Source organism: Spinacia oleracea, chromosome 4 (assembly GCF_020520425.1).
Source record: "Spinacia oleracea cultivar Varoflay chromosome 4, BTI_SOV_V1, whole genome shotgun sequence".
Classification (NCBI taxonomy): domain Eukaryota; kingdom Viridiplantae; phylum Streptophyta; class Magnoliopsida; order Caryophyllales; family Amaranthaceae; genus Spinacia; species Spinacia oleracea.
The window spans coordinates 82,828,560-82,839,496 of NC_079490.1; the positions used below are offsets into that span (position 1 = coordinate 82,828,560).

The 10,937-nt window shown below is 34.7% G+C and overlaps 1 long non-coding RNA gene across 1 annotated transcript; it reads right to left on the reverse strand.

The window, feature by feature from the left end:
• Nucleotides 1-3,145: 3,145 nt before the first annotated feature.
• Nucleotides 3,146-10,728, reverse strand: LOC130460074 (uncharacterized). The gene is made up of 3 exons (XR_008919980.1): nucleotides 10,445-10,728; nucleotides 3,964-4,189; nucleotides 3,146-3,845 (listed from the first exon to the last, which is right to left on the reverse strand). It is a non-coding gene; the product is annotated as an uncharacterized lncRNA (long non-coding RNA).
• Nucleotides 10,729-10,937: the final 209 nt, after the last annotated feature.

The window sequence follows — 10,937 nt, forward strand, 5'->3', positions numbered from 1 at the left end:
TCCTCGACACGGCAAGTTGGCCTCGACATGGGAAGGTCCTTACCAGATTATAAGACGAACAGGTCATGGCGCGTACGAGTTAGTTGACAAAGACGGCACATCCATCCCAAGAAGTTGGAATGCAACACATCTAAAACTGTACCATTTCTGAACATCCGAATCTTTTTTCTTGCTTTCTAGTTTTTTCCTAACACACAGGCACTCTAGCATTTGTCGCCATTGTGTCGACGCCCCCAACACAGATTGGGCACGACGTACCACAAAACCGAGAACATCTCGGACAATAAAACACTTACAAGTGGCAAAAAGTTAAGTCCCTCTCCTCTATCCTTTTTATTTCTTTTTTCTCTCTGTACATGTTATTATCATTACTGACTTAGGCATCGGAGGGCCGTTGGCTCCACCAACGGCCAATCCTCACGCCATCGTCCTGTTTTGCAGACAACAACATCACGCCAATATATGTGTACACTTAGAAGGAGTAACAAACATAAGCTTTCAACTCAACTTCGTCCAGTACTTCTCCTTAGCCTTTTCTCTCTTTTCTCTCCTTGTCGTAATCTCCTCTCATATTTCATGTCGCTCTATACTGATTTAAGCATCGGAGGGCCGTTGGCTCCACCAACGGCCAATCCTCACGCTCTGCTATGTTGAGAGTATGATGCCCACATGATGACGGATTCGACAAGGAAAGAACAGGCGAAGTGAAGTATACAACACAGCGTACAAGAAAACAAAATTCGAAATTGAGCACACATGTTCAAAGAAACAAAGTGACAGGAAACATTGTTAATTTTATTTCAAAACATGATTGTATACATTACATACTACAAATTTTACAAACTACAAAACACAATTTAGGCCATTAAAAAAACGCCTGGTACACTACAATGTACATTACATACACAGTGGAATACAGATCTACATTTTTGCTACAGTATACACTTTGCAGATTCTCCCCTTGGTATAGAGGAGGCTTACGCTGAGCCACCTTCTTAAACATTTCCCCAGTCGGATCAGGCACTGGGTTGCTTATATTCCGTGCTAAGTTTTGCACTACTTTAGCTAATTGCCTAACCACATCCGCAATCGCTTAGTTAGCCATGTCCCTTCTATTGAATAAAATAAAAGACTAACTTCAAAGATTGGGTTGGACACGACCTTACTAAAGTATTGCATCAACCAAAACAAGTCAAAACAATAGCACATATGGTCACAAAAATTCGGACACTAATGGGAAAGTGGCGCCTACTTTAGGCAAGTTCCCGCTTCGTTTGCATCACAAAAATTTAAGTGGTAGAGAATTCAACCACCCTACATGTAAAATTTCATTTAAGAAATAACATTAAATCCCTTTTGCGATATCACTCAACTAAAATACAAAACTTAGAATTAAGGGTAACGAAAAGAATCTAAAGCTTTTATTACATCAATGATAGAATACTACATCCTTTGGACAGTACTTTATTCGCTAAACCATAAAAATGAATTACTAAAACCATAAATAGTAGCTTTGATACTTTATTATTCAACCAAAAATAAGTACTAGCTATTACAATACTCAAATGCTAAAGGCATCACGACGATCATTCCTTTCATTGTAGTGCTTTGGGGTGAAATCTTGATCTTTAGGATCATCTATGTCTTCTTCAGGATCAGAATCATACTCCATATCTTCATGATTTTGTTGTGGCACACTATTCACTTCATCATTGGCTTCAGGCTCATCCTCAGTATCACTAGAAATCTCAATAGTGGGTTCGGGAATGATAGGGTTAGGATTCTCAATTTCGACAACATCCTCATCACAATCCTCATCCACAACTTCATCACTATCCTCATTCATGGGATTCTCCACATCACTATCATCCTCCATGTGATTGATATTTTCTACCATTTTACCATCCTCAAAATATTTCTCTGCAAGCTCTAAAATAGTGGTCATGACCTCCATCTACCATCCGGAGTACCATACTTAAAGTAATTAGGAGTACCATTGTCGGAATGCATATCATGGAATCGATTCTTAAGCTCTATATATGTATTCTTATGAGGCAAACAATGAATAACCATCTCAGACATAACATCCTTATTCCTTAGTTGAGGCAAATTCTGGACCATAGCAAAATTATTGCAAGCGAACTCAATCTTCTTCACATAAATGGGTGGAATCTCACAGTCTAACTTCTCTAGGTGTCCTAGGTTAGAGAACTTTGAAAGCAACATCTTAAATCCTAAAAATACACAACTTAAGAGTCTTAATAACACGTTCCCAAGAAAAATAATTCGATTCCCCCAAATTAATTAAGCTTTAACACATTCAATGCACAAATACATGCTTAATCATGGATTATGATGCAATTAATCAAATAAAGCAAAATAAAACATGATCAAACTTTAAATACAAGATCACATAATCAATACTTAATCAAACAACACTTAATTAGATGCATACTTAAATTAAATGCCCTTCTTAATCTACCCTTTCCTCACTTAGAAATAAATAATAATTTTCGAAATTAATTTAATAAATAACTTCAAATAAACGAAATTATTAAAAATTAAAATCTAAAATAATTTAATTAATTAATTCGAAAAAAACGAATTTCCGAAAAATAATTAAATAAATAATTTAATAAAAAAATTATTAATTAATTTCGGAATAAATTAAAATAAATTGGAAATAAAAAAAATTTGGAAAATTGAAATTATATGAAAATTCGAACCAAATTTTAAAAATAAACTAGTGATGAGGTCGCGTGCGTTGCGCGCGGTATGTTTAGGAATAACAAATTGGGTAACAACTTTGTTCTAATGTTCTATATGTATCTGTACTAATGATATGTAGAGTAATAAGTTGTACACTTGTAATTGACTTTGATTTGATTTTTGATGCATAATATTCCATATATGCTAAGTTATTTTTTGGAGGGAAAAAGGTGCAGAAATTAGATTTGGTTATCTATTTAGCTAAAATAGAACAATGCTAACTTAGTCTTTGTTAAAGAGTTTCCGTTATACAATAAATAATATTATTTTTATTTCATGGGCCTATGTAGACCATGTTTGCGTAGAAAGAGCAACTCCTAATCTTGACATTACAACAAGTCAACAAAAAGCTTTTAAAGACATTTTCTTGTCAAAGTTTGGTTATATACAAATTAAAAGAATATATAGACAAATTCGAGAGTTACACCTTCAATATATAAAATAAATTGTATCAACATTACTCTATAAATAGATCCTTTTAACACAAACCAATGTCTATTCTTGAAATTCATATAGAGGTAGATCCATTCATTTTTCTATCTTTCACCGTACCTTTTGATAGTGAGCAATTGACATTCATTCAGTATCGAACCAAAAATAACAACGATCTCCTCACAAGACATTAACAAAGTTGCAACACTTATATATTCACCCTCGTGTCGTTTCACTCCGTACATGGGACTCCTTGGTTTCTCCTTGTCACAATTGTTTGTGCACCTTCGGCCTTCACCCTCATCACATGAAAGTAAAAGGTATGGAAAATCAAAATGCAAGCCAAACGAAGAATTTAGTTATTCCCATAAACAACCTAAACAATCTTAAGAAGAGTTATCAAGTGTGTAATTCAACCACAGGAAAAAAAAAACCTGAAATATGATACAAATTAATGAAGTATGAAAGCTCCTGCTGTTCTGCAGTAAGCAGCAACTAACTGGCACCCTGACCATTTTTTCTCAGCAGGATGTTCTGTTGTCTCAACTATATGAGAAAAGACTTTATCAACATCTGTTGAATGGTCCGCGTAAACTTGCCTGAGCAACTCCGCTATGGTTTCTGGATCACTCATTTTCTCCCAACTACAATCACACAAAAGATGACCTCTTTTAAGGCTTGCAGTCAAGCAATTAAACATAACATGCAATAAAAAAAGATGGGGTTGCATAAAAACCAAGCGTGATGGGATATGAAACTTACACAATGTCCATAATCTTAGTTACATTAGCAGGTAGAGGAAAAGTTCCAGCCGGAGGAAACATCCTAGATAGTAAAGGAGATTTTGTGGGATTCGGAAGAAAAACCCAAAAAGGTGTTGCATTGAGTAGGGTAACACCCTTAACCAACTCAGAATTACATGCTGAAAACCGGTTGCAACATATCCTCCAAGTGAGTTCCCAACAACATAAAATGGTTCACCAATGACCTGCAACCATTTCAGTAGGGTCAATTAAAACATGCTTCACATTAATAGAACACAAAGTGGTCTAAGAAAGCAATAATGAGATGGTATGCAAGCATCAGGGAGGAAGTGCCACAAATGTCGGTAACAAATTGAACAGGTTAGTTACGGATTATATATGGTATCACACAAAGGTGAGAAGCAGCAGCTACGGCATGTTTGAGGCTGGAGCATACACTAGTAGAAAAAACCCTTATTGCAGCGGGCTTTTAGACCCCTGTTGCAGCGTACATCGTATGCTGCAACTGGGGGGGCTGCAACAAGTCTGAACTTGTTGCAGCGTACAAGTTCGCTGCAAAAAGTGATTTGTTGCAGCGGGCTTTTAGATGTACGCTGCAACAAGTGCCAAAAAATTGGCAAAATTTTGGACTTGTTGCAGCGTACATATAAAAGCCCGCTGCAACAGACTCAACTTTTTGCAGCGTACATTTATTTGTACGCTGCAACAAGTCTGAATTTTTGCGAAAAAATTTTCCCTTGTTGCAGCGTACAACATATATGTACGCTGCAAAAAAGCACTTTTGGCGGGAAAATTCTAATTTTGTTTAGGGATACCTAGAGTGCCTTGCACCAAATATAGAAACCTGTCAAAACAATAATAGAATAACGCAACCTGTATAACAAATATAAAAACAACAACTGGAGTTTTGTATACTATATATCCCAAAACCAAAGTGCACATATTACATTTAAATATATGTTCCAATTTCAACATAAACATACATTTTAATATAAAATTTATTCTATAACAACTAAACCAACTCGATCAAGCGCGCTAAAGCCAATAATAAATACTTGTTGGTAAAAAACTTAGCCCATTGCTCACGAACCACATCAAATTCCTCGCATAAGGCGCAATCCTCGGAGTGTAGACCTTTACAAAAACAGAAATTTAAATTAAACATTAGATTAAATACAAATTAAATATCACATTTTAACATTCAAGAAACTAATGACAATGTCCTAATAGTCTAAAATGAGTCCTTAGGTTCTTTAGTTCAAAGTTGGGAGCGAAAATGTCATTTTAGCCTAAATATGTCCTATAACGACCAAACAAGCCTTAAATGTGTATAAGTAGTTAGAATAAGTCTTAGAAACTTAAAACTAAGCATATTAAACATGTAATAAGTTTAAAATAAGTCCTTAGGTTCTTTATTTTAAAGTTGGGATCGAAAATGCCTTATTTTATCCTAAATATGACCTATAACGATAAAACAAGCATTAAATGTGCATAAATAGATTGGAATAAGTCTTAGAAACTTAAAACTAAGCATATTTATCATATAATAATTTAAAAATGAGTCCTTAGGTTCTTAAGTTCAAAGTTGGGAGCGAAAATGTCATTTTAGCCTAAATATGACCTAAAACGACACAATGAGCCTTAAATGTGCATAAATGGATTGGAATGAGTCCTAGAAAGTTAAAAATAAGCATATAAAACATTTAGTAAGTTTAAAATGAATCCTTAGGTTCTTTGGTTCATAGTTGGGAGCGAAAATGTCATTTTAGCCTAAATATGTCCTATAACGACCAAATGTGTATAAGTAGTTAGAATAAGTCTTAGAAACTTAAAACTAAGCATATTAAACATGTAATAAGTTTAAAATAAGTCCTTAGGTTCTTTATTTTAAAGTTGGGATCGAAAATGTCTTATTTTATCCTAAATATGACCTATAACGATAAAACAAGCATTAAATGTGCATAAATAGATTGGAATAAGTCTTAGAAACTTAAAACTAAGCATATTTATCATATAATAATTTAAAAATGAGTCCTTAGGTTCTTAAGTTCAAAGTTGGGAGCGAAAATGTCATTTTAGCCTAAATATGACCTAAAACGACACAATGAGCCTTAAATGTGCATAAATGGATTGGAATGAGTCCTAGAAAGTTAAAAATAAGCATATAAAACATTTAGTAAGTTTAAAATGAATCCTTAGGTTCTTTGGTTCATAGTTGGGAGCGAAAATGTCATTTTAGCCTAAATATGTCCTATAACGACCAAACAAGCCTTAAATGTGTATAAGTAGTTAGAATAAGTCTTAGAAACTTAAAACTAAGCATATTAAACATGTAATAAGTTTAAAATAAGTCCTTAGGTTCTTTATTTTAAAGTTGGGATCGAAAATGCCTTATTTTATCCTAAATATGACCTATAACGATAAAACAAGCATTAAATGTGCATAAATAGATTGGAATAAGTCTTAGAAACTTAAAACTAAGCATATTTATCATATAATAATTTAAAAATGAGTCCTTAGGTTCTTAAGTTCAAAGTTGGGAGCGAAAATGTCATTTTAGCCTAAATATGACCTAAAACGACACAATGAGCCTTAAATGTGCATAAATGGATTGGAATGAGTCCTAGAAAGTTAAAAATAAGCATATAAAACATTTAGTAAGTTTAAAATGAATCCTTAGGTTCTTTGGTTCATAGTTGGGAGCGAAAATGTCATTTTAGCCTAAATATGTCCTATAACGACCAAACAAGCCTTAAATGTGTATAAGTAGTTAGAATAAGTCTTAGAAACTTAAAACTAAGCATATTAAACATGTAATAAGTTTAAAATAAGTCCTTAAGTTCTTTATTTTAAAGTTGGGATCGAAAATGCCTTATTTTATCCTAAATATGACCTATAACGATAAAACAAGCATTAAATGTGCATAAATAGATTGGAATAAGTCTTAGAAACTTAAAACTAAGCATATTTATCATATAATAATTTAAAAATGAGTCCTTAGGTTCTTAAGTTCAAAGTTGGGAGCGAAAATGTCATTTTAGCCTAAATATGACCTAAAACGACACAATGAGCCTTAAATGTGCATAAATGGATTGGAATGAGTCCTAGAAAGTTAAAAATAAGCATATAAAACATTTAGTAAGTTTAAAATGAATCCTTAGGTTCTTTGGTTCATAGTTGGGAGCGAAAATGTCATTTTAGCCTAAATATGTCCTATAACGACCAAACAAGCCTTAAATGTGTATAAGTAGTTAGAATAAGTCTTAGAAACTTAAAACTAAGCATATTAAACATGTAATAAGTTTAAAATAAGTCCTTAGGTTCTTTATTTTAAAGTTGGGATCGAAAATGCCTTATTTTATCCTAAATATGACCTATAACGATAAAACAAGCATTAAATGTGCATAAATAGATTGGAATAAGTCTTAGAAACTTAAAACTAAGCATATTTATCATATAATAATTTAAAAATGAGTCCTTAGGTTCTTAAGTTCAAAGTTGGGAGCGAAAATGGCACTTTAGCCTAAATATGACCTATAACGACACAATGAGCCTTAAATATGCATAAATGGATTGGAATGAGTTCTAGAAAGTCAAAACTAAGCATATAAAACAATTAGTAAGTTTAAAATGAGTCCTTAGGTTCTTTAGTTCATAGTTTGGAGCGAAAATGTCATTTTAGCCTAAATATATCCTATAACGACCAAACAAGCCTTAAATGTGTATAAGTAGTTAGAATAAGTCTTAGAAACTTAAAACTAAGCATATTAAACATGTAATAAGTTTAAAGTTTGGAGGGAAAATGCTTCATTTTAGCCTTAATATGACCTATAACGAATTTGTGTATTACATCAAAGTATCAAGCAAAACAAATATGTGTATTTTTGCAATGATTGAAGCACGAATGAAAGTTCTGGCAGGAAATGAGCAGTTTGTTTTTTTCTTTTGTCTCTAAGATTTTAGAAACCTATCAAACAACTACCAATTAATTAAAACCTATCAAACAACTACCAATTAATTAAACCAATACAGTGATACCAAATGGGGCCTTAGCATTCTTATGTCAACTATTCGATGCAATCTAAATGTGTCCAATCTTAATTGGAAGCTGATAGCAGATTGATATGCCTAGGCAAAAGGTTTAATTATTTCACCTTCCCCTAGCTACAACTTTCAACTAAGTAAGAGGTTCTTTATTTTGTACAATAAGAGTACATCATTATACTTAACAGAGATCAATATGCATTGTGTACTACTTAAAACCTTCATATAGGATCATTACTCCTCCAAAAAGACAGTCGCAACTCCACATAACCTGTTCGTTTTTTAATGAAAATTCCAATTAGGAAATAAATAATGTTCAGAAAAGACAGCTTCTAAAGACTTACATTACCTATTGTACCAATGCCAGCCAATGCGATTCCCAGCCAATCTACAACATTCATAAGCTCCTTCAAGTAAAAATGGGAGAAAATGGAAAGTATAGCAAGTCCACATCCAGAAACAGGTTGGATGACAGATACCTGAAATGGTTAGAAAGCGATCAGAAGATCAAGTTGGTTTCAAAAGAATATAGCCAGCTTAAAACGGGCAAGATAGAAAAAGGAAAGTATCAAGATGCTGACCATTAAACACTGTTGTATGCAGCATAAGCTTCAATTACAGTTGACAATTGAGAATAAAATACACAGAATTAAAAGAGGTTGTTGAGAAAAGATGCAAGAACTTGAGAAAAAGTGAATTTCATGGTACCAGGCTACCAGCAATTAACAAGAAGATTATAGGAAAAAAAATACAAACCAAGAAGTTAAAGAGAATATAGTGTTGCAAGTGCAAGCAGTATAATGCTGCTTCTGCTACAGACCTACAGTATACACTCAGCAAGAAACAATAAACAATCGAAACATATGATTCACTAATGAAAAAACAGACCCATGCTTAAAGCAGCTTACAGACAGATGCTAGATACCAAGGTGACAATCACAATTCATAGGACAAGCAAAAATAAGGAAAACGGGAAGCGTAAATCTCATAACAGCTATCATAAGACAAAAGACACTATTAACACAATTTCTACATTATGTATACTCTATGAATAAAGGACATACTGGCTTGTGCTTTGTTTCTAGCAAAATCATCCTGCACAGTGCACACTAGTAGCAACTCTTCCATCAAAGTAAACCTTCAAGCATCAGTTTCTAAATACCAGTTGGGGATAAAGGGATGTTCGTTCATTACAATATGCACCATTACGTATAAATGTCACAGAAAAGACAACACGAAACAGTTTTAAGGTTCCTCGCCATATCGCTTGTCCCTGAATCCCCACCACCGCAGCGATAAACACCAAAGTACAATACATAATTTCCCAACAAGGGCTAGTTGAAACTATATCATGAACTTTAGCTTAGTTTCTAATTGCCTGGATAGCAAACCATTGTCTTTTCCAGTAACTACAGGAACACACCGGAACAGCCAACAGCCAACAAAATCAACAAAATCAAAATAAAAATAAAAGTTGAACAAACGAAAATCAAAAACGAAAATCAAAACGAAAATCAAAACGAAAATCAAAAACGAAAATCAAAAACAATAATCAAAACGAAAATCAAAAACTAAAATTGAACCCTAATCTGAAAACGAAAATAAAAAACGAAAATAAAAATTGAACACACCATACCACCGGAACCACGACGCCGAGCAACCACCGGAACCACGACGCGACGGGGAGATGCTGAACCACGGAACCAAGACAGCGACGCAGGGCTGAACCACGGAACCACGGAACCAAGACAGCGACGCAGGGCTGAACCACGACGCGACGGGGAGATGAGCAACCAACGGAACCAAGACAGCGACGCAGGGCTGAGCAACTCTTGGGTTCGACGGCGACGCGAGCTGAGTTCGACGGCGACCTTGGATATTTGTTTAAGGGAAAAGGCTTGGAGCTATAGCAGAGAAGGAACAGAGATTGAGCGCGGTTTGTACGTTGCAACTAGGAAAGTAAAAATTTTAATTTGAAACGCGGACTTGTTGCAGCGGGCATTAACATGTACGCTGCAATAACTACGGGTTGTTGCTGCGGGCTTTTATTTTGTACGCTGCAACAAACGCATTTGTTGCGAACAACTAAAATGTACGCTGCGATAACCCTTTAAAGGGTTTGACCCGCGTTGACCGACTGGTTGTTGAAGCGTATTTATACTTGTACGCTGCAACAAGGGGGCTGCAACAGGGGTTTTTTCTACTAGTGATATGTCAGTTCCATAGAACATGGTACAGCTAATATCTGCTTTTGCTCCAAGCCAAATAGAGAAAGGGGTTTTTTCTTTTGAAAAACTCAGAAAACAACAACAACAACAACAACAACAAAAACAACAACAACAACAACAACAACAACAACAACAACAACAACAACAACAACAACAACAACAACAACATTTTATGCCTGAAATAGCGAGTTGGCCACAAAAACCCACCCCGATCCGGCATACGGGCTAATTTTATGTCTCGGCCCGACCCTGTATACGGGCTGGTCAGGTCTACTTTCAGGGAACCAAAAATTTAGGGGGAAATCGAAAGAAAAAAGCAAGATATAGGTAGCTCATTCATTAGGCTCTGGCTCAGGGTAACACAATTTCCAATTAGGTAAAGCCTGAAAGTAGTGGTTGCTTTAGCTTATACCAATGAGATTTTGCTTGTTTGTATTTGTCACTTTTATCGTCCACACCAAAATCTTGCTGTTTTTAGCCTTTGCTATCTCACCTATTGGTTGGACATCTTATTCCCCTAATGTATCCACCTCATCAATAAGAAAGCTTGTGGGCATAAGATTTGGACCCCTTTTTGTGGATAGGCCAAGGAAAAGTCCCTATTTCTTATCACTTGTCATACTTAAGCATGCCCCTCTCTAATAAAAGAGCATGTAGGAGACAAGTCAAATTCCTTCCTAAAACAGGTATGTCGTATTCG